The sequence below is a fragment of the Anomaloglossus baeobatrachus genome, unplaced genomic scaffold, assembly GCF_048569485.1.
Source record: "Anomaloglossus baeobatrachus isolate aAnoBae1 unplaced genomic scaffold, aAnoBae1.hap1 Scaffold_658, whole genome shotgun sequence".
NCBI lineage: Eukaryota > Metazoa > Chordata > Amphibia > Anura > Aromobatidae > Anomaloglossus > Anomaloglossus baeobatrachus.
The window spans coordinates 15,812-39,634 of NW_027445028.1; the positions used below are offsets into that span (position 1 = coordinate 15,812).

The 23,823-nt window shown below is 46.8% G+C and overlaps 14 non-coding genes and 1 pseudogene across 14 annotated transcripts; all 15 read right to left on the bottom strand.

The window, feature by feature from the left end:
• Positions 1-679: 679 nt before the first annotated feature.
• On the bottom strand, positions 680-870 carry LOC142286430 (U2 spliceosomal RNA). The gene has a single exon (XR_012747598.1). It is a non-coding gene; the product is annotated as a U2 spliceosomal RNA (small nuclear RNA).
• A 1,387-nt stretch (positions 871-2,257) lies between these two features.
• Positions 2,258-2,450, bottom strand: LOC142286424 (U2 spliceosomal RNA). The gene has a single exon (XR_012747592.1). It is a non-coding gene; the product is annotated as a U2 spliceosomal RNA (small nuclear RNA).
• A 2,189-nt stretch (positions 2,451-4,639) lies between these two features.
• Positions 4,640-4,830, bottom strand: LOC142286442 (U2 spliceosomal RNA). The gene has a single exon (XR_012747604.1). It is a non-coding gene; the product is annotated as a U2 spliceosomal RNA (small nuclear RNA).
• A 1,387-nt stretch (positions 4,831-6,217) lies between these two features.
• LOC142286444 (U2 spliceosomal RNA) lies at positions 6,218-6,408 on the bottom strand. The gene has a single exon (XR_012747605.1). It is a non-coding gene; the product is annotated as a U2 spliceosomal RNA (small nuclear RNA).
• A 1,387-nt stretch (positions 6,409-7,795) lies between these two features.
• Positions 7,796-7,986, bottom strand: LOC142286423 (U2 spliceosomal RNA). Its single transcript, XR_012747591.1, has one exon. It is a non-coding gene; the product is annotated as a U2 spliceosomal RNA (small nuclear RNA).
• A 1,387-nt stretch (positions 7,987-9,373) lies between these two features.
• On the bottom strand, positions 9,374-9,564 carry LOC142286445 (U2 spliceosomal RNA). The gene has a single exon (XR_012747606.1). It is a non-coding gene; the product is annotated as a U2 spliceosomal RNA (small nuclear RNA).
• A 1,387-nt stretch (positions 9,565-10,951) lies between these two features.
• Positions 10,952-11,142, bottom strand: LOC142286446 (U2 spliceosomal RNA). The gene has a single exon (XR_012747607.1). It is a non-coding gene; the product is annotated as a U2 spliceosomal RNA (small nuclear RNA).
• Positions 11,143-12,529: 1,387 nt separating this feature from the next.
• LOC142286448 (U2 spliceosomal RNA) lies at positions 12,530-12,720 on the bottom strand. The gene has a single exon (XR_012747608.1). It is a non-coding gene; the product is annotated as a U2 spliceosomal RNA (small nuclear RNA).
• A 1,387-nt stretch (positions 12,721-14,107) lies between these two features.
• Positions 14,108-14,298, bottom strand: LOC142286449 (U2 spliceosomal RNA). Its single transcript, XR_012747609.1, has one exon. It is a non-coding gene; the product is annotated as a U2 spliceosomal RNA (small nuclear RNA).
• A 1,387-nt stretch (positions 14,299-15,685) lies between these two features.
• On the bottom strand, positions 15,686-15,876 carry LOC142286450 (U2 spliceosomal RNA). Its single transcript, XR_012747610.1, has one exon. It is a non-coding gene; the product is annotated as a U2 spliceosomal RNA (small nuclear RNA).
• A 1,387-nt stretch (positions 15,877-17,263) lies between these two features.
• On the bottom strand, positions 17,264-17,459 carry LOC142286435 (U2 spliceosomal RNA). The gene has a single exon (XR_012747602.1). It is a non-coding gene; the product is annotated as a U2 spliceosomal RNA (small nuclear RNA).
• Positions 17,460-18,156: 697 nt separating this feature from the next.
• Positions 18,157-18,298, bottom strand: LOC142286443 (U2 spliceosomal RNA; annotated as a pseudogene).
• Positions 18,299-19,685: 1,387 nt separating this feature from the next.
• Positions 19,686-19,876, bottom strand: LOC142286452 (U2 spliceosomal RNA). The gene has a single exon (XR_012747612.1). It is a non-coding gene; the product is annotated as a U2 spliceosomal RNA (small nuclear RNA).
• Positions 19,877-21,263: 1,387 nt separating this feature from the next.
• On the bottom strand, positions 21,264-21,454 carry LOC142286453 (U2 spliceosomal RNA). The gene has a single exon (XR_012747613.1). It is a non-coding gene; the product is annotated as a U2 spliceosomal RNA (small nuclear RNA).
• Positions 21,455-22,841: 1,387 nt separating this feature from the next.
• LOC142286454 (U2 spliceosomal RNA) lies at positions 22,842-23,032 on the bottom strand. Its single transcript, XR_012747614.1, has one exon. It is a non-coding gene; the product is annotated as a U2 spliceosomal RNA (small nuclear RNA).
• Between the last annotated feature and the right edge of the window lie 791 nt (positions 23,033-23,823).

Genomic DNA, 23,823 nt, shown 5'->3' on the forward strand with positions numbered 1-23,823 from the left:
CCCAATTAGCCGTTTAAGTGTACTTATTGAAAGTAGTAATTCTTTCATAGGCCGCCCTTTCTTAGTATTTGACGTTCCTTATATTGCGGTATGAGGCTTCGCAGTAGGTTGCAAACATTCATCACCCATGACTGTCCCCAATTGAGCTCAGAAGCTCAATGTCTATCATGACCTCTCTTTTAGAATGTCCAAGAGCAAGCAAACTATTCCTCCAGGAGAGGGCGCCAACAGACTACTAAAGAGATCATCATTACTCAAAGAAAACCCCAAAAACCAATGCATGATAGGAATAAACAGGTAACTTTCTTTGGAGTGGAAGCGGAGAGATCGCACCAGATGCCAATTCTAGATGTTATCACACCTGTGGTCACTGCAGCAGCAGGTGAATCCACTTTGTCCAAAAGGGATCTATTCCATTCAATTGCAAATGATCTAGATAAGACAGAGAACTGCAGCACGGGGACATAGCCGAGTTGGTCAGGTTGAGTGGTGATGAGTTTGCTATTTGGATGAATAAAGAAAGTCAAAAGTGTGAAAGATAAAAAACAAAAGGAGGAAGTGTGAAAAGTGAATGGGCCAAATTGAGGTGCATATGAAGACGTATGCTTTCTTCCAATTCATTAAATCGGGCTAATATGAATCAGGTGAATTGAGTTCTGCTTTTGGAAACTGGGTTAAGAAGGGGTGCACCGTTCCTGGAGGTACTGCAATACCAGGTCAATGCGTGGAGTGGACAGAGCAAGCTCTTTTTCCATCTCCCTGTTCTAAAAATCCATTTAATATATGGTCCCCAGATAGGGGACGTATCAGATATTAAACTGATAAGAACAGATACTACACTTGATCTTAGCCAAAAGGCCGAGAAGCGATAACCAGAATTGGTTTGGGCCTCGAGTGGCACCCTGGCCTATGCCGGACACATCTTAGGGAGAGAGAGCGAGAGGGAGACAAACCCACGCCTACACAAGACATTTTGTCACCCAAGCCAACCCTTGAAAAGGCTGCTTTGCAGAGCCAAAACAAGAAGAATGGTGCGTTTTGCAGCCGCCGCCCACTGCAATGAATCTGAATAACTCCTCCTTTAGGGCGCAAGCAACTCCCCTCCCCCTTGCAGTCTTTCCAATTCACGATACAAAAAGACGGACAGGACAGGTTGCCTGACTTTCCGTCACTGCCACCCTTTGCCATCCTTACCCGTAGAAAGCCCTTTCATCATCCCCAAACCCTAATCTTTTCCCTTTCCTTCCCAGCCCCCAAACCCTGCCCTCTGTACCTTTCTCACCACCCGCTTCCCTTCTCCTGTCATCCCCCTACCACCCGGGAAAAAAAGAGATTGCCCCCTCCTTCCACTAGCCCACCCTCCCACCCAAAGAACAACTTCTTCTGCGCAGCTTGTTTTCTAGGCAGCAGCGCTATTGTGATGTCATCGGGGGGCATTGTGACAAGCCGCCAGTGTTCCGTCTCTTCATGTTGTGCACAGTTCAAACGGAAAATACATCAACAGGCAGACTACAGAAAAGCTTACTATCAAAGGTTAGAGGGGGGCTTTCTCAGAGGGCTTTTTACAGTTTTTCTATTCCCAATTAGCCGTTTAAGTGTACTTATTGAAAGTAGTAATTCTTTCATAGGCCGCCCTTTCTTAGTATTTGACGTTCCTTATATTGCGGTATGAGGCTTCGCAGTAGGTTGCAAACATTCATCACCCATGACTGTCCCCAATTGAGCTCAGAAGCTCAATGTCTATCATGACCTCTCTTTTAGAATGTCCAAGAGCAAGCAAACTATTCCTCCAGGAGAGGGCGCCAACAGACTACTAAAGAGATCATCATTACTCAAAGAAAACCCCAAAAACCAATGCATGATAGGAATAAACAGGTAACTTTCTTTGGAGTGGAAGCGGAGAGATCGCACCAGATGCCAATTCTAGATGTTATCACACCTGTGGTCACTGCAGCAGCAGGTGAATCCACTTTGTCCAAAAGGGATCTATTCCATTCAATTGCAAATGATCTAGATAAGACAGAGAACTGCAGCACGGGGACATAGCCGAGTTGGTCAGGTTGAGTGGTGATGAGTTTGCTATTTGGATGAATAAAGAAAGTCAAAAGTGTGAAAGATAAAAAACAAAAGGAGGAAGTGTGAAAAGTGAATGGGCCAAATTGAGGTGCATATGAAGACGTATGCTTTCTTCCAATTCATTAAATCGGGCTAATATGAATCAGGTGAATTGAGTTCTGCTTTTGGAAACTGGGTTAAGAAGGGGTGCACCGTTCCTGGAGGTACTGCAATACCAGGTCAATGCGTGGAGTGGACAGAGCAAGCTCTTTTTCCATCTCCCTGTTCTAAAAATCCATTTAATATATGGTCCCCAGATAGGGGACGTATCAGATATTAAACTGATAAGAACAGATTTTTGATTTAATGAAGCTTTCCAAAGCACCACAAAAAATGCATGACCGAAGTCACACCAAAAACAGTGCAAAGGCTAGGATTCGTGTGGACCCCACCGTGAGGAGAGGGTCCCCAAAAATCAACCCCGTCCCTCCGAGCCAGAAGGCCACAGCAAGGGTCAGGGATCTTCGGTGCTCTCCCAAGCCGAAGCCTGGTTGAGCCTTGTCGTTGCTCCCAGCGTCCACCCAGGCATCTTACCCAAGTGGAGTAGAGAGCTACTAGTTGTTGGTTTCGCAGCCGAAACTGCCCGGACCGTCAACCGGTGTTGGTTTCTCAGCCCAAGGCTAACCGGACCTCCAACCGGGTGTTGGTTTCTCAGCCGAAGCTGACCCAGACCTCCAACCGGGTGTTGGTTTCTCAGCCGAAGCTGACCCAGACCTCCAACCGGGTGTTAGTTTCTCAGCCCAAAGCTGACCAGACCTCCGACCGGGATTATAAAAATTTCCCTTCCTAGCCAGAAGGCCGGGATAGGGTAATATGCTCAAAAAGTATGAAAAGGCAAGGTACGGTGTGCTACAGAGCCCAAGGCTTGCCGGGGTCCCAAGCCAGCAAGCTCAGACTCACTCCAGGGTCGTCAGTCCTGGGGCACGTTGTACCATAGCCCCCCACCCTTACTCAGTCTAATAGCCTCGATCCTGGTAGGGCCATGTTTTCCTCTAGATGAATATACTATCCACCCAGAGTACTAGCAAGCGCAACCTTCCAGTGTGCATTGTATCATTGTACTAAGGTGGCCTGGAGCTTAAACCACCTCTTCGAACAACACTACACTTGATCTTAGCCAAAAGGCCGAGAAGCGATAACCAGAATTGGTTTGGGCCTCGAGTGGCACCCTGGCCTATGCCGGACACATCTTAGGGAGAGAGAGCGAGAGGGAGACAAACCCACGCCTACACAAGACATTTTGTCACCCAAGCCAACCCTTGAAAAGGCTGCTTTGCAGAGCCAAAACAAGAAGAATGGTGCGTTTTGCAGCCGCCGCCCACTGCAATGAATCTGAATAACTCCTCCTTTAGGGCGCAAGCAACTCCCCTCCCCCTTGCAGTCTTTCCAATTCACGATACAAAAAGACGGACAGGACAGGTTGCCTGACTTTCCGTCACTGCCACCCTTTGCCATCCTTACCCGTAGAAAGCCCTTTCATCATCCCCAAACCCTAATCTTTTCCCTTTCCTTCCCAGCCCCCAAACCCTGCCCTCTGTACCTTTCTCACCACCCGCTTCCCTTCTCCTGTCATCCCCCTACCACCCGGGAAAAAAAGAGATTGCCCCCTCCTTCCACTAGCCCACCCTCCCACCCAAAGAACAACTTCTTCTGCGCAGCTTGTTTTCTAGGCAGCAGCGCTATTGTGATGTCATCGGGGGGCATTGTGACAAGCCGCCAGTGTTCCGTCTCTTCATGTTGTGCACAGTTCAAACGGAAAATACATCAACAGGCAGACTACAGAAAAGCTTACTATCAAAGGTTAGAGGGGGGCTTTCTCAGAGGGCTTTTTACAGTTTTTCTATTCCCAATTAGCCGTTTAAGTGTACTTATTGAAAGTAGTAATTCTTTCATAGGCCGCCCTTTCTTAGTATTTGACGTTCCTTATATTGCGGTATGAGGCTTCGCAGTAGGTTGCAAACATTCATCACCCATGACTGTCCCCAATTGAGCTCAGAAGCTCAATGTCTATCATGACCTCTCTTTTAGAATGTCCAAGAGCAAGCAAACTATTCCTCCAGGAGAGGGCGCCAACAGACTACTAAAGAGATCATCATTACTCAAAGAAAACCCCAAAAACCAATGCATGATAGGAATAAACAGGTAACTTTCTTTGGAGTGGAAGCGGAGAGATCGCACCAGATGCCAATTCTAGATGTTATCACACCTGTGGTCACTGCAGCAGCAGGTGAATCCACTTTGTCCAAAAGGGATCTATTCCATTCAATTGCAAATGATCTAGATAAGACAGAGAACTGCAGCACGGGGACATAGCCGAGTTGGTCAGGTTGAGTGGTGATGAGTTTGCTATTTGGATGAATAAAGAAAGTCAAAAGTGTGAAAGATAAAAAACAAAAGGAGGAAGTGTGAAAAGTGAATGGGCCAAATTGAGGTGCATATGAAGACGTATGCTTTCTTCCAATTCATTAAATCGGGCTAATATGAATCAGGTGAATTGAGTTCTGCTTTTGGAAACTGGGTTAAGAAGGGGTGCACCGTTCCTGGAGGTACTGCAATACCAGGTCAATGCGTGGAGTGGACAGAGCAAGCTCTTTTTCCATCTCCCTGTTCTAAAAATCCATTTAATATATGGTCCCCAGATAGGGGACGTATCAGATATTAAACTGATAAGAACAGATACTACACTTGATCTTAGCCAAAAGGCCGAGAAGCGATAACCAGAATTGGTTTGGGCCTCGAGTGGCACCCTGGCCTATGCCGGACACATCTTAGGGAGAGAGAGCGAGAGGGAGACAAACCCACGCCTACACAAGACATTTTGTCACCCAAGCCAACCCTTGAAAAGGCTGCTTTGCAGAGCCAAAACAAGAAGAATGGTGCGTTTTGCAGCCGCCGCCCACTGCAATGAATCTGAATAACTCCTCCTTTAGGGCGCAAGCAACTCCCCTCCCCCTTGCAGTCTTTCCAATTCACGATACAAAAAGACGGACAGGACAGGTTGCCTGACTTTCCGTCACTGCCACCCTTTGCCATCCTTACCCGTAGAAAGCCCTTTCATCATCCCCAAACCCTAATCTTTTCCCTTTCCTTCCCAGCCCCCAAACCCTGCCCTCTGTACCTTTCTCACCACCCGCTTCCCTTCTCCTGTCATCCCCCTACCACCCGGGAAAAAAAGAGATTGCCCCCTCCTTCCACTAGCCCACCCTCCCACCCAAAGAACAACTTCTTCTGCGCAGCTTGTTTTCTAGGCAGCAGCGCTATTGTGATGTCATCGGGGGGCATTGTGACAAGCCGCCAGTGTTCCGTCTCTTCATGTTGTGCACAGTTCAAACGGAAAATACATCAACAGGCAGACTACAGAAAAGCTTACTATCAAAGGTTAGAGGGGGGCTTTCTCAGAGGGCTTTTTACAGTTTTTCTATTCCCAATTAGCCGTTTAAGTGTACTTATTGAAAGTAGTAATTCTTTCATAGGCCGCCCTTTCTTAGTATTTGACGTTCCTTATATTGCGGTATGAGGCTTCGCAGTAGGTTGCAAACATTCATCACCCATGACTGTCCCCAATTGAGCTCAGAAGCTCAATGTCTATCATGACCTCTCTTTTAGAATGTCCAAGAGCAAGCAAACTATTCCTCCAGGAGAGGGCGCCAACAGACTACTAAAGAGATCATCATTACTCAAAGAAAACCCCAAAAACCAATGCATGATAGGAATAAACAGGTAACTTTCTTTGGAGTGGAAGCGGAGAGATCGCACCAGATGCCAATTCTAGATGTTATCACACCTGTGGTCACTGCAGCAGCAGGTGAATCCACTTTGTCCAAAAGGGATCTATTCCATTCAATTGCAAATGATCTAGATAAGACAGAGAACTGCAGCACGGGGACATAGCCGAGTTGGTCAGGTTGAGTGGTGATGAGTTTGCTATTTGGATGAATAAAGAAAGTCAAAAGTGTGAAAGATAAAAAACAAAAGGAGGAAGTGTGAAAAGTGAATGGGCCAAATTGAGGTGCATATGAAGACGTATGCTTTCTTCCAATTCATTAAATCGGGCTAATATGAATCAGGTGAATTGAGTTCTGCTTTTGGAAACTGGGTTAAGAAGGGGTGCACCGTTCCTGGAGGTACTGCAATACCAGGTCAATGCGTGGAGTGGACAGAGCAAGCTCTTTTTCCATCTCCCTGTTCTAAAAATCCATTTAATATATGGTCCCCAGATAGGGGACGTATCAGATATTAAACTGATAAGAACAGATACTACACTTGATCTTAGCCAAAAGGCCGAGAAGCGATAACCAGAATTGGTTTGGGCCTCGAGTGGCACCCTGGCCTATGCCGGACACATCTTAGGGAGAGAGAGCGAGAGGGAGACAAACCCACGCCTACACAAGACATTTTGTCACCCAAGCCAACCCTTGAAAAGGCTGCTTTGCAGAGCCAAAACAAGAAGAATGGTGCGTTTTGCAGCCGCCGCCCACTGCAATGAATCTGAATAACTCCTCCTTTAGGGCGCAAGCAACTCCCCTCCCCCTTGCAGTCTTTCCAATTCACGATACAAAAAGACGGACAGGACAGGTTGCCTGACTTTCCGTCACTGCCACCCTTTGCCATCCTTACCCGTAGAAAGCCCTTTCATCATCCCCAAACCCTAATCTTTTCCCTTTCCTTCCCAGCCCCCAAACCCTGCCCTCTGTACCTTTCTCACCACCCGCTTCCCTTCTCCTGTCATCCCCCTACCACCCGGGAAAAAAAGAGATTGCCCCCTCCTTCCACTAGCCCACCCTCCCACCCAAAGAACAACTTCTTCTGCGCAGCTTGTTTTCTAGGCAGCAGCGCTATTGTGATGTCATCGGGGGGCATTGTGACAAGCCGCCAGTGTTCCGTCTCTTCATGTTGTGCACAGTTCAAACGGAAAATACATCAACAGGCAGACTACAGAAAAGCTTACTATCAAAGGTTAGAGGGGGGCTTTCTCAGAGGGCTTTTTACAGTTTTTCTATTCCCAATTAGCCGTTTAAGTGTACTTATTGAAAGTAGTAATTCTTTCATAGGCCGCCCTTTCTTAGTATTTGACGTTCCTTATATTGCGGTATGAGGCTTCGCAGTAGGTTGCAAACATTCATCACCCATGACTGTCCCCAATTGAGCTCAGAAGCTCAATGTCTATCATGACCTCTCTTTTAGAATGTCCAAGAGCAAGCAAACTATTCCTCCAGGAGAGGGCGCCAACAGACTACTAAAGAGATCATCATTACTCAAAGAAAACCCCAAAAACCAATGCATGATAGGAATAAACAGGTAACTTTCTTTGGAGTGGAAGCGGAGAGATCGCACCAGATGCCAATTCTAGATGTTATCACACCTGTGGTCACTGCAGCAGCAGGTGAATCCACTTTGTCCAAAAGGGATCTATTCCATTCAATTGCAAATGATCTAGATAAGACAGAGAACTGCAGCACGGGGACATAGCCGAGTTGGTCAGGTTGAGTGGTGATGAGTTTGCTATTTGGATGAATAAAGAAAGTCAAAAGTGTGAAAGATAAAAAACAAAAGGAGGAAGTGTGAAAAGTGAATGGGCCAAATTGAGGTGCATATGAAGACGTATGCTTTCTTCCAATTCATTAAATCGGGCTAATATGAATCAGGTGAATTGAGTTCTGCTTTTGGAAACTGGGTTAAGAAGGGGTGCACCGTTCCTGGAGGTACTGCAATACCAGGTCAATGCGTGGAGTGGACAGAGCAAGCTCTTTTTCCATCTCCCTGTTCTAAAAATCCATTTAATATATGGTCCCCAGATAGTGGACGTATCAGATATTAAACTGATAAGAACAGATACTACACTTGATCTTAGCCAAAAGGCCGAGAAGCGATAACCAGAATTGGTTTGGGCCTCGAGTGGCACCCTGGCCTATGCCGGACACATCTTAGGGAGAGAGAGCGAGAGGGAGACAAACCCACGCCTACACAAGACATTTTGTCACCCAAGCCAACCCTTGAAAAGGCTGCTTTGCAGAGCCAAAACAAGAAGAATGGTGCGTTTTGCAGCCGCCGCCCACTGCAATGAATCTGAATAACTCCTCCTTTAGGGCGCAAGCAACTCCCCTCCCCCTTGCAGTCTTTCCAATTCACGATACAAAAAGACGGACAGGACAGGTTGCCTGACTTTCCGTCACTGCCACCCTTTGCCATCCTTACCCGTAGAAAGCCCTTTCATCATCCCCAAACCCTAATCTTTTCCCTTTCCTTCCCAGCCCCCAAACCCTGCCCTCTGTACCTTTCTCACCACCCGCTTCCCTTCTCCTGTCATCCCCCTACCACCCGGGAAAAAAAGAGATTGCCCCCTCCTTCCACTAGCCCACCCTCCCACCCAAAGAACAACTTCTTCTGCGCAGCTTGTTTTCTAGGCAGCAGCGCTATTGTGATGTCATCGGGGGGCATTGTGACAAGCCGCCAGTGTTCCGTCTCTTCATGTTGTGCACAGTTCAAACGGAAAATACATCAACAGGCAGACTACAGAAAAGCTTACTATCAAAGGTTAGAGGGGGGCTTTCTCAGAGGGCTTTTTACAGTTTTTCTATTCCCAATTAGCCGTTTAAGTGTACTTATTGAAAGTAGTAATTCTTTCATAGGCCGCCCTTTCTTAGTATTTGACGTTCCTTATATTGCGGTATGAGGCTTCGCAGTAGGTTGCAAACATTCATCACCCATGACTGTCCCCAATTGAGCTCAGAAGCTCAATGTCTATCATGACCTCTCTTTTAGAATGTCCAAGAGCAAGCAAACTATTCCTCCAGGAGAGGGCGCCAACAGACTACTAAAGAGATCATCATTACTCAAAGAAAACCCCAAAAACCAATGCATGATAGGAATAAACAGGTAACTTTCTTTGGAGTGGAAGCGGAGAGATCGCACCAGATGCCAATTCTAGATGTTATCACACCTGTGGTCACTGCAGCAGCAGGTGAATCCACTTTGTCCAAAAGGGATCTATTCCATTCAATTGCAAATGATCTAGATAAGACAGAGAACTGCAGCACGGGGACATAGCCGAGTTGGTCAGGTTGAGTGGTGATGAGTTTGCTATTTGGATGAATAAAGAAAGTCAAAAGTGTGAAAGATAAAAAACAAAAGGAGGAAGTGTGAAAAGTGAATGGGCCAAATTGAGGTGCATATGAAGACGTATGCTTTCTTCCAATTCATTAAATCGGGCTAATATGAATCAGGTGAATTGAGTTCTGCTTTTGGAAACTGGGTTAAGAAGGGGTGCACCGTTCCTGGAGGTACTGCAATACCAGGTCAATGCGTGGAGTGGACAGAGCAAGCTCTTTTTCCATCTCCCTGTTCTAAAAATCCATTTAATATATGGTCCCCAGATAGGGGACGTATCAGATATTAAACTGATAAGAACAGATACTACACTTGATCTTAGCCAAAAGGCCGAGAAGCGATAACCAGAATTGGTTTGGGCCTCGAGTGGCACCCTGGCCTATGCCGGACACATCTTAGGGAGAGAGAGCGAGAGGGAGACAAACCCACGCCTACACAAGACATTTTGTCACCCAAGCCAACCCTTGAAAAGGCTGCTTTGCAGAGCCAAAACAAGAAGAATGGTGCGTTTTGCAGCCGCCGCCCACTGCAATGAATCTGAATAACTCCTCCTTTAGGGCGCAAGCAACTCCCCTCCCCCTTGCAGTCTTTCCAATTCACGATACAAAAAGACGGACAGGACAGGTTGCCTGACTTTCCGTCACTGCCACCCTTTGCCATCCTTACCCGTAGAAAGCCCTTTCATCATCCCCAAACCCTAATCTTTTCCCTTTCCTTCCCAGCCCCCAAACCCTGCCCTCTGTACCTTTCTCACCACCCGCTTCCCTTCTCCTGTCATCCCCCTACCACCCGGGAAAAAAAGAGATTGCCCCCTCCTTCCACTAGCCCACCCTCCCACCCAAAGAACAACTTCTTCTGCGCAGCTTGTTTTCTAGGCAGCAGCGCTATTGTGATGTCATCGGGGGGCATTGTGACAAGCCGCCAGTGTTCCGTCTCTTCATGTTGTGCACAGTTCAAACGGAAAATACATCAACAGGCAGACTACAGAAAAGCTTACTATCAAAGGTTAGAGGGGGGCTTTCTCAGAGGGCTTTTTACAGTTTTTCTATTCCCAATTAGCCGTTTAAGTGTACTTATTGAAAGTAGTAATTCTTTCATAGGCCGCCCTTTCTTAGTATTTGACGTTCCTTATATTGCGGTATGAGGCTTCGCAGTAGGTTGCAAACATTCATCACCCATGACTGTCCCCAATTGAGCTCAGAAGCTCAATGTCTATCATGACCTCTCTTTTAGAATGTCCAAGAGCAAGCAAACTATTCCTCCAGGAGAGGGCGCCAACAGACTACTAAAGAGATCATCATTACTCAAAGAAAACCCCAAAAACCAATGCATGATAGGAATAAACAGGTAACTTTCTTTGGAGTGGAAGCGGAGAGATCGCACCAGATGCCAATTCTAGATGTTATCACACCTGTGGTCACTGCAGCAGCAGGTGAATCCACTTTGTCCAAAAGGGATCTATTCCATTCAATTGCAAATGATCTAGATAAGACAGAGAACTGCAGCACGGGGACATAGCCGAGTTGGTCAGGTTGAGTGGTGATGAGTTTGCTATTTGGATGAATAAAGAAAGTCAAAAGTGTGAAAGATAAAAAACAAAAGGAGGAAGTGTGAAAAGTGAATGGGCCAAATTGAGGTGCATATGAAGACGTATGCTTTCTTCCAATTCATTAAATCGGGCTAATATGAATCAGGTGAATTGAGTTCTGCTTTTGGAAACTGGGTTAAGAAGGGGTGCACCGTTCCTGGAGGTACTGCAATACCAGGTCAATGCGTGGAGTGGACAGAGCAAGCTCTTTTTCCATCTCCCTGTTCTAAAAATCCATTTAATATATGGTCCCCAGATAGGGGACGTATCAGATATTAAACTGATAAGAACAGATACTACACTTGATCTTAGCCAAAAGGCCGAGAAGCGATAACCAGAATTGGTTTGGGCCTCGAGTGGCACCCTGGCCTATGCCGGACACATCTTAGGGAGAGAGAGCGAGAGGGAGACAAACCCACGCCTACACAAGACATTTTGTCACCCAAGCCAACCCTTGAAAAGGCTGCTTTGCAGAGCCAAAACAAGAAGAATGGTGCGTTTTGCAGCCGCCGCCCACTGCAATGAATCTGAATAACTCCTCCTTTAGGGCGCAAGCAACTCCCCTCCCCCTTGCAGTCTTTCCAATTCACGATACAAAAAGACGGACAGGACAGGTTGCCTGACTTTCCGTCACTGCCACCCTTTGCCATCCTTACCCGTAGAAAGCCCTTTCATCATCCCCAAACCCTAATCTTTTCCCTTTCCTTCCCAGCCCCCAAACCCTGCCCTCTGTACCTTTCTCACCACCCGCTTCCCTTCTCCTGTCATCCCCCTACCACCCGGGAAAAAAAGAGATTGCCCCCTCCTTCCACTAGCCCACCCTCCCACCCAAAGAACAACTTCTTCTGCGCAGCTTGTTTTCTAGGCAGCAGCGCTATTGTGATGTCATCGGGGGGCATTGTGACAAGCCGCCAGTGTTCCGTCTCTTCATGTTGTGCACAGTTCAAACGGAAAATACATCAACAGGCAGACTACAGAAAAGCTTACTATCAAAGGTTAGAGGGGGGCTTTCTCAGAGGGCTTTTTACAGTTTTTCTATTCCCAATTAGCCGTTTAAGTGTACTTATTGAAAGTAGTAATTCTTTCATAGGCCGCCCTTTCTTAGTATTTGACGTTCCTTATATTGCGGTATGAGGCTTCGCAGTAGGTTGCAAACATTCATCACCCATGACTGTCCCCAATTGAGCTCAGAAGCTCAATGTCTATCATGACCTCTCTTTTAGAATGTCCAAGAGCAAGCAAACTATTCCTCCAGGAGAGGGCGCCAACAGACTACTAAAGAGATCATCATTACTCAAAGAAAACCCCAAAAACCAATGCATGATAGGAATAAACAGGTAACTTTCTTTGGAGTGGAAGCGGAGAGATCGCACCAGATGCCAATTCTAGATGTTATCACACCTGTGGTCACTGCAGCAGCAGGTGAATCCACTTTGTCCAAAAGGGATCTATTCCATTCAATTGCAAATGATCTAGATAAGACAGAGAACTGCAGCACGGGGACATAGCCGAGTTGGTCAGGTTGAGTGGTGATGAGTTTGCTATTTGGATGAATAAAGAAAGTCAAAAGTGTGAAAGATAAAAAACAAAAGGAGGAAGTGTGAAAAGTGAATGGGCCAAATTGAGGTGCATATGAAGACGTATGCTTTCTTCCAATTCATTAAATCGGGCTAATATGAATCAGGTGAATTGAGTTCTGCTTTTGGAAACTGGGTTAAGAAGGGGTGCACCGTTCCTGGAGGTACTGCAATACCAGGTCAATGCGTGGAGTGGACAGAGCAAGCTCTTTTTCCATCTCCCTGTTCTAAAAATCCATTTAATATATGGTCCCCAGATAGGGGACGTATCAGATATTAAACTGATAAGAACAGATACTACACTTGATCTTAGCCAAAAGGCCGAGAAGCGATAACCAGAATTGGTTTGGGCCTCGAGTGGCACCCTGGCCTATGCCGGACACATCTTAGGGAGAGAGAGCGAGAGGGAGACAAACCCACGCCTACACAAGACATTTTGTCACCCAAGCCAACCCTTGAAAAGGCTGCTTTGCAGAGCCAAAACAAGAAGAATGGTGCGTTTTGCAGCCGCCGCCCACTGCAATGAATCTGAATAACTCCTCCTTTAGGGCGCAAGCAACTCCCCTCCCCCTTGCAGTCTTTCCAATTCACGATACAAAAAGACGGACAGGACAGGTTGCCTGACTTTCCGTCACTGCCACCCTTTGCCATCCTTACCCGTAGAAAGCCCTTTCATCATCCCCAAACCCTAATCTTTTCCCTTTCCTTCCCAGCCCCCAAACCCTGCCCTCTGTACCTTTCTCACCACCCGCTTCCCTTCTCCTGTCATCCCCCTACCACCCGGGAAAAAAAGAGATTGCCCCCTCCTTCCACTAGCCCACCCTCCCACCCAAAGAACAACTTCTTCTGCGCAGCTTGTTTTCTAGGCAGCAGCGCTATTGTGATGTCATCGGGGGGCATTGTGACAAGCCGCCAGTGTTCCGTCTCTTCATGTTGTGCACAGTTCAAACGGAAAATACATCAACAGGCAGACTACAGAAAAGCTTACTATCAAAGGTTAGAGGGGGGCTTTCTCAGAGGGCTTTTTACAGTTTTTCTATTCCCAATTAGCCGTTTAAGTGTACTTATTGAAAGTAGTAATTCTTTCATAGGCCGCCCTTTCTTAGTATTTGACGTTCCTTATATTGCGGTATGAGGCTTCGCAGTAGGTTGCAAACATTCATCACCCATGACTGTCCCCAATTGAGCTCAGAAGCTCAATGTCTATCATGACCTCTCTTTTAGAATGTCCAAGAGCAAGCAAACTATTCCTCCAGGAGAGGGCGCCAACAGACTACTAAAGAGATCATCATTACTCAAAGAAAACCCCAAAAACCAATGCATGATAGGAATAAACAGGTAACTTTCTTTGGAGTGGAAGCGGAGAGATCGCACCAGATGCCAATTCTAGATGTTATCACACCTGTGGTCACTGCAGCAGCAGGTGAATCCACTTTGTCCAAAAGGGATCTATTCCATTCAATTGCAAATGATCTAGATAAGACAGAGAACTGCAGCACGGGGACATAGCCGAGTTGGTCAGGTTGAGTGGTGATGAGTTTGCTATTTGGATGAATAAAGAAAGTCAAAAGTGTGAAAGATAAAAAACAAAAGGAGGAAGTGTGAAAAGTGAATGGGCCAAATTGAGGTGCATATGAAGACGTATGCTTTCTTCCAATTCATTAAATCGGGCTAATATGAATCAGGTGAATTGAGTTCTGCTTTTGGAAACTGGGTTAAGAAGGGGTGCACCGTTCCTGGAGGTACTGCAATACCAGGTCAATGCGTGGAGTGGACAGAGCAAGCTCTTTTTCCATCTCCCTGTTCTAAAAATCCATTTAATATATGGTCCCCAGATAGGGGACGTATCAGATATTAAACTGATAAGAACAGATACTACACTTGATCTTAGCCAAAAGGCCGAGAAGCGATAACCAGAATTGGTTTGGGCCTCGAGTGGCACCCTGGCCTATGCCGGACACATCTTAGGGAGAGAGAGCGAGAGGGAGACAAACCCACGCCTACACAAGACATTTTGTCACCCAAGCCAACCCTTGAAAAGGCTGCTTTGCAGAGCCAAAACAAGAAGAATGGTGCGTTTTGCAGCCGCCGCCCACTGCAATGAATCTGAATAACTCCTCCTTTAGGGCGCAAGCAACTCCCCTCCCCCTTGCAGTCTTTCCAATTCACGATACAAAAAGACGGACAGGACAGGTTGCCTGACTTTCCGTCACTGCCACCCTTTGCCATCCTTACCCGTAGAAAGCCCTTTCATCATCCCCAAACCCTAATCTTTTCCCTTTCCTTCCCAGCCCCCAAACCCTGCCCTCTGTACCTTTCTCACCACCCGCTTCCCTTCTCCTGTCATCCCCCTACCACCCGGGAAAAAAAGAGATTGCCCCCTCCTTCCACTAGCCCACCCTCCCACCCAAAGAACAACTTCTTCTGCGCAGCTTGTTTTCTAGGCAGCAGCGCTATTGTGATGTCATCGGGGGGCATTGTGACAAGCCGCCAGTGTTCCGTCTCTTCATGTTGTGCACAGTTCAAACGGAAAATACATCAACAGGCAGACTACAGAAAAGCTTACTATCAAAGGTTAGAGGGGGGCTTTCTCAGAGGGCTTTTTACAGTTTTTCTATTCCCAATTAGCCGTTTAAGTGTACTTATTGAAAGTAGTAATTCTTTCATAGGCCGCCCTTTCTTAGTATTTGACGTTCCTTATATTGCGGTATGAGGCTTCGCAGTAGGTTGCAAACATTCATCACCCATGACTGTCCCCAATTGAGCTCAGAAGCTCAATGTCTATCATGACCTCTCTTTTAGAATGTCCAAGAGCAAGCAAACTATTCCTCCAGGAGAGGGCGCCAACAGACTACTAAAGAGATCATCATTACTCAAAGAAAACCCCAAAAACCAATGCATGATAGGAATAAACAGGTAACTTTCTTTGGAGTGGAAGCGGAGAGATCGCACCAGATGCCAATTCTAGATGTTATCACACCTGTGGTCACTGCAGCAGCAGGTGAATCCACTTTGTCCAAAAGGGATCTATTCCATTCAATTGCAAATGATCTAGATAAGACAGAGAACTGCAGCACGGGGACATAGCCGAGTTGGTCAGGTTGAGTGGTGATGAGTTTGCTATTTGGATGAATAAAGAAAGTCAAAAGTGTGAAAGATAAAAAACAAAAGGAGGAAGTGTGAAAAGTGAATGGGCCAAATTGAGGTGCATATGAAGACGTATGCTTTCTTCCAATTCATTAAATCGGGCTAATATGAATCAGGTGAATTGAGTTCTGCTTTTGGAAACTGGGTTAAGAAGGGGTGCACCGTTCCTGGAGGTACTGCAATACCAGGTCAATGCGTGGAGTGGACAGAGCAAGCTCTTTTTCCATCTCCCTGTTCTAAAAATCCATTTAATATATGGTCCCCAGATAGGGGACGTATCAGATATTAAACTGATAAGAACAGATACTACACTTGATCTTAGCCAAAAGGCCGAGAAGCGATAACCAGAATTGGTTTGGGCCTCGAGTGGCACCCTGGCCTATGCCGGACACATCTTAGGGAGAGAGAGCGAGAGGGAGACAAACCCACGCCTACACAAGACATTTTGTCACCCAAGCCAACCCTTGAAAAGGCTGCTTTGCAGAGCCAAAACAAGAAGAATGGTGCGTTTTGCAGCCGCCGCCCACTGCAATGAATCTGAATAACTCCTCCTTTAGGGCGCAAGCAACTCCCCTCCCCCTTGCAGTCTTTCCAATTCACGATACAAAAAGACGGACAGGACAGGTTGCCTGACTTTCCGTCACTGCCACCCTTTGCCATCCTTACCCGTAGAAAGCCCTTTCATCATCCCCAAACCCTAATCTTTTCCCTTTCCTTCCCAGCCCCCAAACCCTGCCCTCTGTACCTTTCTCACCACCCGCTTCCCTTCTCCTGTCATCCCCCTACCACCCGGGAAAAAAAGAGATTGCCCCCTCCTTCCACTAGCCCACCCTCCCACCCAAAGAACAACTTCTTCTGCGCAGCTTGTTTTCTAGGCAGCAGCGCTATTGTGATGTCATCGGGGGGCATTGTGACAAGCCGCCAGTGTTCCGTCTCTTCATGTTGTGCACAGTTCAAACGGAAAATACATCAACAGGCAGACTACAGAAAAGCTTACTATCAAAGGTTAGAGGGGGGCTTTCTCAGAGGGCTTTTTACAGTTTTTCTATTCCCAATTAGCCGTTTAAGTGTACTTATTGAAAGTAGTAATTCTTTCATAGGCCGCCCTTTCTTAGTATTTGACGTTCCTTATATTGCGGTATGAGGCTTCGCAGTAGGTTGCAAACATTCATCACCCATGACTGTCCCCAATTGAGCTCAGAAGCTCAATGTCTATCATGACCTCTCTTTTAGAATGTCCAAGAGCAAGCAAACTATTCCTCCAGGAGAGGGCGCCAACAGACTACTAAAGAGATCATCATTACTCAAAGAAAACCCCAAAAACCAATGCATGATAGGAATAAACAGGTAACTTTCTTTGGAGTGGAAGCGGAGAGATCGCACCAGATGCCAATTCTAGATGTTATCACACCTGTGGTCACTGCAGCAGCAGGTGAATCCACTTTGTCCAAAAGGGATCTATTCCATTCAATTGCAAATGATCTAGATAAGACAGAGAACTGCAGCACGGGGACATAGCCGAGTTGGTCAGGTTGAGTGGTGATGAGTTTGCTATTTGGATGAATAAAGAAAGTCAAAAGTGTGAAAGATAAAAAACAAAAGGAGGAAGTGTGAAAAGTGAATGGGCCAAATTGAGGTGCATATGAAGACGTATGCTTTCTTCCAATTCATTAAATCGGGCTAATATGAATCAGGTGAATTGAGTTCTGCTTTTGGAAACTGGGTTAAGAAGGGGTGCACCGTTCCTGGAGGTACTGCAATACCAGGTCAATGCGTGGAGTGGACAGAGCAAGCTCTTTTTCCATCTCCCTGTTCTAAAAATCCATTTAATATATGGTCCCCAGATAGGGGACGTATCAGATATTAAACTGATAAGAACAGATTTTTGATTTAATGAAGCTTTCCAAAGCACCGCAAAAATGCATGACCGAAGTCACACCAAAAACAGTGCAAAGGCTAGGATTCATGTGGACCCCTCCGTGAGAAGAGGATCCCCAAAAATCAACCCCGTCCCTCCGAGCCAGAAGGCCACAGCGAGGGTCAGGGATCTTCGGTGCTCCCCCAAGCCGAAGCCTGGTTGAGCCTTGTTGTTGCTCCCAGCGTCCACCGAGGCATCTTACCCAAGTGGAGTAGGGAGCTACTAGTCGTTGGTTTCGCAGCCGAGACTGCCCGGACCGTCAACCGGTGTTGGTTTCTCAGCCCAAGGCTGACCGGACCTCCAACCGGGTGTTGGTTTCTCAGCCCAAGGCTGACCGGACCTCCAACCGGGTGTTGGTTTCTCAGCCCAAGGCTAACCGGACCTCCAACCGGGTGTTGGTTTCTCAGCCAAAGCTGACCCGGACCTCCAACCGGGTGTTGGTTTCTCAGCCCAAAGCTGACCGGACCTCCGACCGGGATTATAAAAATTTCCCTTCTTAGCCAGAAGGCCAGGATAGGGCAATATGCTTGGAAAGTATGAATAGGCAAGGCGCGGCGTGCGACAGAGTCTGAGGCTTACCAGGGTCCCAACCTAGCAAGTTCAGACTCCCTCCAGGGTGTCCATTCCTGGGGCACATTGCACCATAACCCCCACACTTACTCAGTCTAATAGCCTCAATCCTGGTAGGGCCATGGTTTCCTCTAGATGGATATACTATCCTCCCAAAGTACTAACAAGCGCAACCTTCCAGTGTGCATTGCATCATTGTACTAAGGTGGCCGGAGCCTTAAACCACCTTTTCGAACGATACTACACTTGATCTTAGCCAAAAGGCCGAGAAGCGATAACCAGAATTGGTTTGGGCCTCGAGTGGCACCCTGGCCTATGCCGGACACATCTTAGGGAGAGAGAGCGAGAGGGAGACAAACCCACGCCTACACAAGACATTTTGTCACCCAAGCCAACCCTTGAAAAGGCTGCTTTGCAGAGCCAAAACAAGAAGAATGGTGCGTTTTGCAGCCGCCGCCCACTGCAATGAATCTGAATAACTCCTCCTTTAGGGCGCAAGCAACTCCCCTCCCCCTTGCAGTCTTTCCAATTCACGATACAAAAAGACGGACAGGACAGGTTGCCTGACTTTCCGTCACTGCCACCCTTTGCCATCCTTACCCGTAGAAAGCCCTTTCATCATCCCCAAACCCTAATCTTTTCCCTTTCCTTCCCAGCCCCCAAACCCTGCCCTCTGTACCTTTCTCACCACCCGCTTCCCTTCTCCTGTCATCCCCCTACCACCCGGGAAAAAAAGAGATTGCCCCCTCCTTCCACTAGCCCACCCTCCCACCCAAAGAACAACTTCTTCTGCGCAGCTTGTTTTCTAGGCAGCAGCGCTATTGTGATGTCATCGGGGGGCATTGTGACAAGCCGCCAGTGTTCCGTCTCTTCATGTTGTGCACAGTTCAAACGGAAAATACATCAACAGGCAGACTACAGAAAAGCTTACTATCAAAGGTTAGAGGGGGGCTTTCTCAGAGGGCTTTTTACAGTTTTTCTATTCCCAATTAGCCGTTTAAGTGTACTTATTGAAAGTAGTAATTCTTTCATAGGCCGCCCTTTCTTAGTATTTGACGTTCCTTATATTGCGGTATGAGGCTTCGCAGTAGGTTGCAAACATTCATCACCCATGACTGTCCCCAATTGAGCTCAGAAGCTCAATGTCTATCATGACCTCTCTTTTAGAATGTCCAAGAGCAAGCAAACTATTCCTCCAGGAGAGGGCGCCAACAGACTACTAAAGAGATCATCATTACTCAAAGAAAACCCCAAAAACCAATGCATGATAGGAATAAACAGGTAACTTTCTTTGGAGTGGAAGCGGAGAGATCGCACCAGATGCCAATTCTAGATGTTATCACACCTGTGGTCACTGCAGCAGCAGGTGAATCCACTTTGTCCAAAAGGGATCTATTCCATTCAATTGCAAATGATCTAGATAAGACAGAGAACTGCAGCACGGGGACATAGCCGAGTTGGTCAGGTTGAGTGGTGATGAGTTTGCTATTTGGATGAATAAAGAAAGTCAAAAGTGTGAAAGATAAAAAACAAAAGGAGGAAGTGTGAAAAGTGAATGGGCCAAATTGAGGTGCATATGAAGACGTATGCTTTCTTCCAATTCATTAAATCGGGCTAATATGAATCAGGTGAATTGAGTTCTGCTTTTGGAAACTGGGTTAAGAAGGGGTGCACCGTTCCTGGAGGTACTGCAATACCAGGTCAATGCGTGGAGTGGACAGAGCAAGCTCTTTTTCCATCTCCCTGTTCTAAAAATCCATTTAATATATGGTCCCCAGATAGGGGACGTATCAGATATTAAACTGATAAGAACAGATACTACACTTGATCTTAGCCAAAAGGCCGAGAAGCGATAACCAGAATTGGTTTGGGCCTCGAGTGGCACCCTGGCCTATGCCGGACACATCTTAGGGAGAGAGAGCGAGAGGGAGACAAACCCACGCCTACACAAGACATTTTGTCACCCAAGCCAACCCTTGAAAAGGCTGCTTTGCAGAGCCAAAACAAGAAGAATGGTGCGTTTTGCAGCCGCCGCCCACTGCAATGAATCTGAATAACTCCTCCTTTAGGGCGCAAGCAACTCCCCTCCCCCTTGCAGTCTTTCCAATTCACGATACAAAAAGACGGACAGGACAGGTTGCCTGACTTTCCGTCACTGCCACCCTTTGCCATCCTTACCCGTAGAAAGCCCTTTCATCATCCCCAAACCCTAATCTTTTCCCTTTCCTTCCCAGCCCCCAAACCCTGCCCTCTGTACCTTTCTCACCACCCGCTTCCCTTCTCCTGTCATCCCCCTACCACCCGGGAAAAAAAGAGATTGCCCCCTCCTTCCACTAGCCCACCCTCCCACCCAAAGAACAACTTCTTCTGCGCAGCTTGTTTTCTAGGCAGCAGCGCTATTGTGATGTCATCGGGGGGCATTGTGACAAGCCGCCAGTGTTCCGTCTCTTCATGTTGTGCACAGTTCAAACGGAAAATACATCAACAGGCAGACTACAGAAAAGCTTACTATCAAAGGTTAGAGGGGGGCTTTCTCAGAGGGCTTTTTACAGTTTTTCTATTCCCAATTAGCCGTTTAAGTGTACTTATTGAAAGTAGTAATTCTTTCATAGGCCGCCCTTTCTTAGTATTTGACGTTCCTTATATTGCGGTATGAGGCTTCGCAGTAGGTTGCAAACATTCATCACCCATGACTGTCCCCAATTGAGCTCAGAAGCTCAATGTCTATCATGACCTCTCTTTTAGAATGTCCAAGAGCAAGCAAACTATTCCTCCAGGAGAGGGCGCCAACAGACTACTAAAGAGATCATCATTACTCAAAGAAAACCCCAAAAACCAATGCATGATAGGAATAAACAGGTAACTTTCTTTGGAGTGGAAGCGGAGAGATCGCACCAGATGCCAATTCTAGATGTTATCACACCTGTGGTCACTGCAGCAGCAGGTGAATCCACTTTGTCCAAAAGGGATCTATTCCATTCAATTGCAAATGATCTAGATAAGACAGAGAACTGCAGCACGGGGACATAGCCGAGTTGGTCAGGTTGAGTGGTGATGAGTTTGCTATTTGGATGAATAAAGAAAGTCAAAAGTGTGAAAGATAAAAAACAAAAGGAGGAAGTGTGAAAAGTGAATGGGCCAAATTGAGGTGCATATGAAGACGTATGCTTTCTTCCAATTCATTAAATCGGGCTAATATGAATCAGGTGAATTGAGTTCTGCTTTTGGAAACTGGGTTAAGAAGGGGTGCACCGTTCCTGGAGGTACTGCAATACCAGGTCAATGCGTGGAGTGGACAGAGCAAGCTCTTTTTCCATCTCCCTGTTCTAAAAATCCATTTAATATATGGTCCCCAGATAGGGGACGTATCAGATATTAAACTGATAAGAACAGATACTACACTTGATCTTAGCCAAAAGGCCGAGAAGCGATAACCAGAATTGGTTTGGGCCTCGAGTGGCACCCTGGCCTATGCCGGACACATCTTAGGGAGAGAGAGCGAGAGGGAGACAAACCCACGCCTACACAAGACATTTTGTCACCCAAGCCAACCCTTGAAAAGGCTGCTTTGCAGAGCCAAAACAAGAAGAATGGTGCGTTTTGCAGCCGCCGCCCACTGCAATGAATCTGAATAACTCCTCCTTTAGGGCGCAAGCAACTCCCCTCCCCCTTGCAGTCTTTCCAATTCACGATACAAAAAGACGGACAGGACAGGTTGCCTGACTTTCCGTCACTGCCACCCTTTGCCATCCTTACCCGTAGAAAGCCCTTTCATCATCCCCAAACCCTAATCTTTTCCCTTTCCTTCCCAGCCCCCAAACCCTGCCCTCTGTACCTTTCTCACCACCCGCTTCCCTTCTCCTGTCATCCCCCTACCACCCGGGAAAAAAAGAGATTGCCCCCTCCTTCCACTAGCCCACCCTCCCACCCAAAGAACAACTTCTTCTGCGCAGCTTGTTTTCTAGGCAGCAGCGCTATTGTGATGTCATCGGGGGGCATTGTGACAAGCCGCCAGTGTTCCGTCTCTTCATGTTGTGCACAGTTCAAACGGAAAATACATCAACAGGCAGACTACAGAAAAGCTTACTATCAAAGGTTAGAGGGGGGCTTTCTCAGAGGGCTTTTTACAGTTTTTCTATTCCCAATTAGCCGTTTAAGTGTACTTATTGAAAGTAGTAATTCTTTCATAGGCCGCCCTTTCTTAGTATTTGACGTTCCTTATATTGCGGTATGAGGCTTCGCAGTAGGTTGCAAACATTCATCACCCATGACTGTCCCCAATTGAGCTCAGAAGCTCAATGTCTATCATGACCTCTCTTTTAGAATGTCCAAGAGCAAGCAAACTATTCCTCCAGGAGAGGGCGCCAACAGACTACTAAAGAGATCATCATTACTCAAAGAAAACCCCAAAAACCAATGCATGATAGGAATAAACAGGTAACTTTCTTTGGAGTGGAAGCGGAGAGATCGCACCAGATGCCAATTCTAGATGTTATCACACCTGTGGTCACTGCAGCAGCAGGTGAATCCACTTTGTCCAAAAGGGATCTATTCCATTCAATTGCAAATGATCTAGATAAGACAGAGAACTGCAGCACGGGGACATAGCCGAGTTGGTCAGGTTGAGTGGTGATGAGTTTGCTATTTGGATGAATAAAGAAAGTCAAAAGTGTGAAAGATAAAAAACAAAAGGAGGAAGTGTGAAAAGTGAATGGGCCAAATTGAGGTGCATATGAAGACGTATGCTTTCTTCCAATTCATTAAATCGGGCTAATATGAATCAGGTGAATTGAGTTCTGCTTTTGGAAACTGGGTTAAGAAGGGGTGCACCGTTCCTGGAGGTACTGCAATACCAGGTCAATGCGTGGAGTGGACAGAGCAAGCTCTTTTTCCATCTCCCTGTTCTAAAAATCCATTTAATATATGGTCCCCAGATAGGGGACGTATCAGATATTAAACTGATAAGAACAGATACTACACTTGATCTTAGCCAAAAGGCCGAGAAGCGATAACCAGAATTGGTTTGGGCCTCGAGTGGCACCCTGGCCTATGCCGGACACATCTTAGGGAGAGAGAGCGAGAGGGAGACAAACCCACGCCTACACAAGACATTTTGTCACCCAAGCCAACCCTTGAAAAGGCTGCTTTGCAGAGCCAAAACAAGAAGAATGGTGCGTTTTGCAGCCGCCGCCCACTGCAATGAATCTGAATAACTCCTCCTTTAGGGCGCAAGCAACTCCCCTCCCCCTTGCAGTCTTTCCAATTCATGATACAAAAAGACGGACAGGACAGGTTGCCTGACTTTCCGTCACTGCCACCCTTTGCCATCCTTACCCGTAGAAAGCCCTTTCATCATCCCCAAACCCTAATCTTTTCCCTTTCCTTCCCAGCCCCCAAACCCTGCCCTCTGTACCTTTCTCACCACCCGCTTCCCTTCTCCTGTCATCCCCCTACCACCCGGGAAAAAAAGAGATTGCCCCCTCCTTCCACTAGCCCACCCTCCCACCCAAAGAACAACTTCTTCTGCGCAGCTTGTTTTCTAGGCAGCAGCGCTATTGTGATGTCATCGGGGGGCATTGTGACAAGCCGCCAGTGTTCCGTCTCTTCATGTTGTGCACAGTTCAAACGGAAAATACATCAACAGGCAGACTACAGAAAAGCTTACTATCAAAGGTTAGAGGGGGGCTTTCTCAGAGGGCTTTTTACAGTTTTTCTATTCCCAATTAGCCGTTTAAGTGTACTTATTGAAAGTAGTAATTCTTTCATAGGCCGCCCTTTCTTAGTATTTGACGTTCCTTATA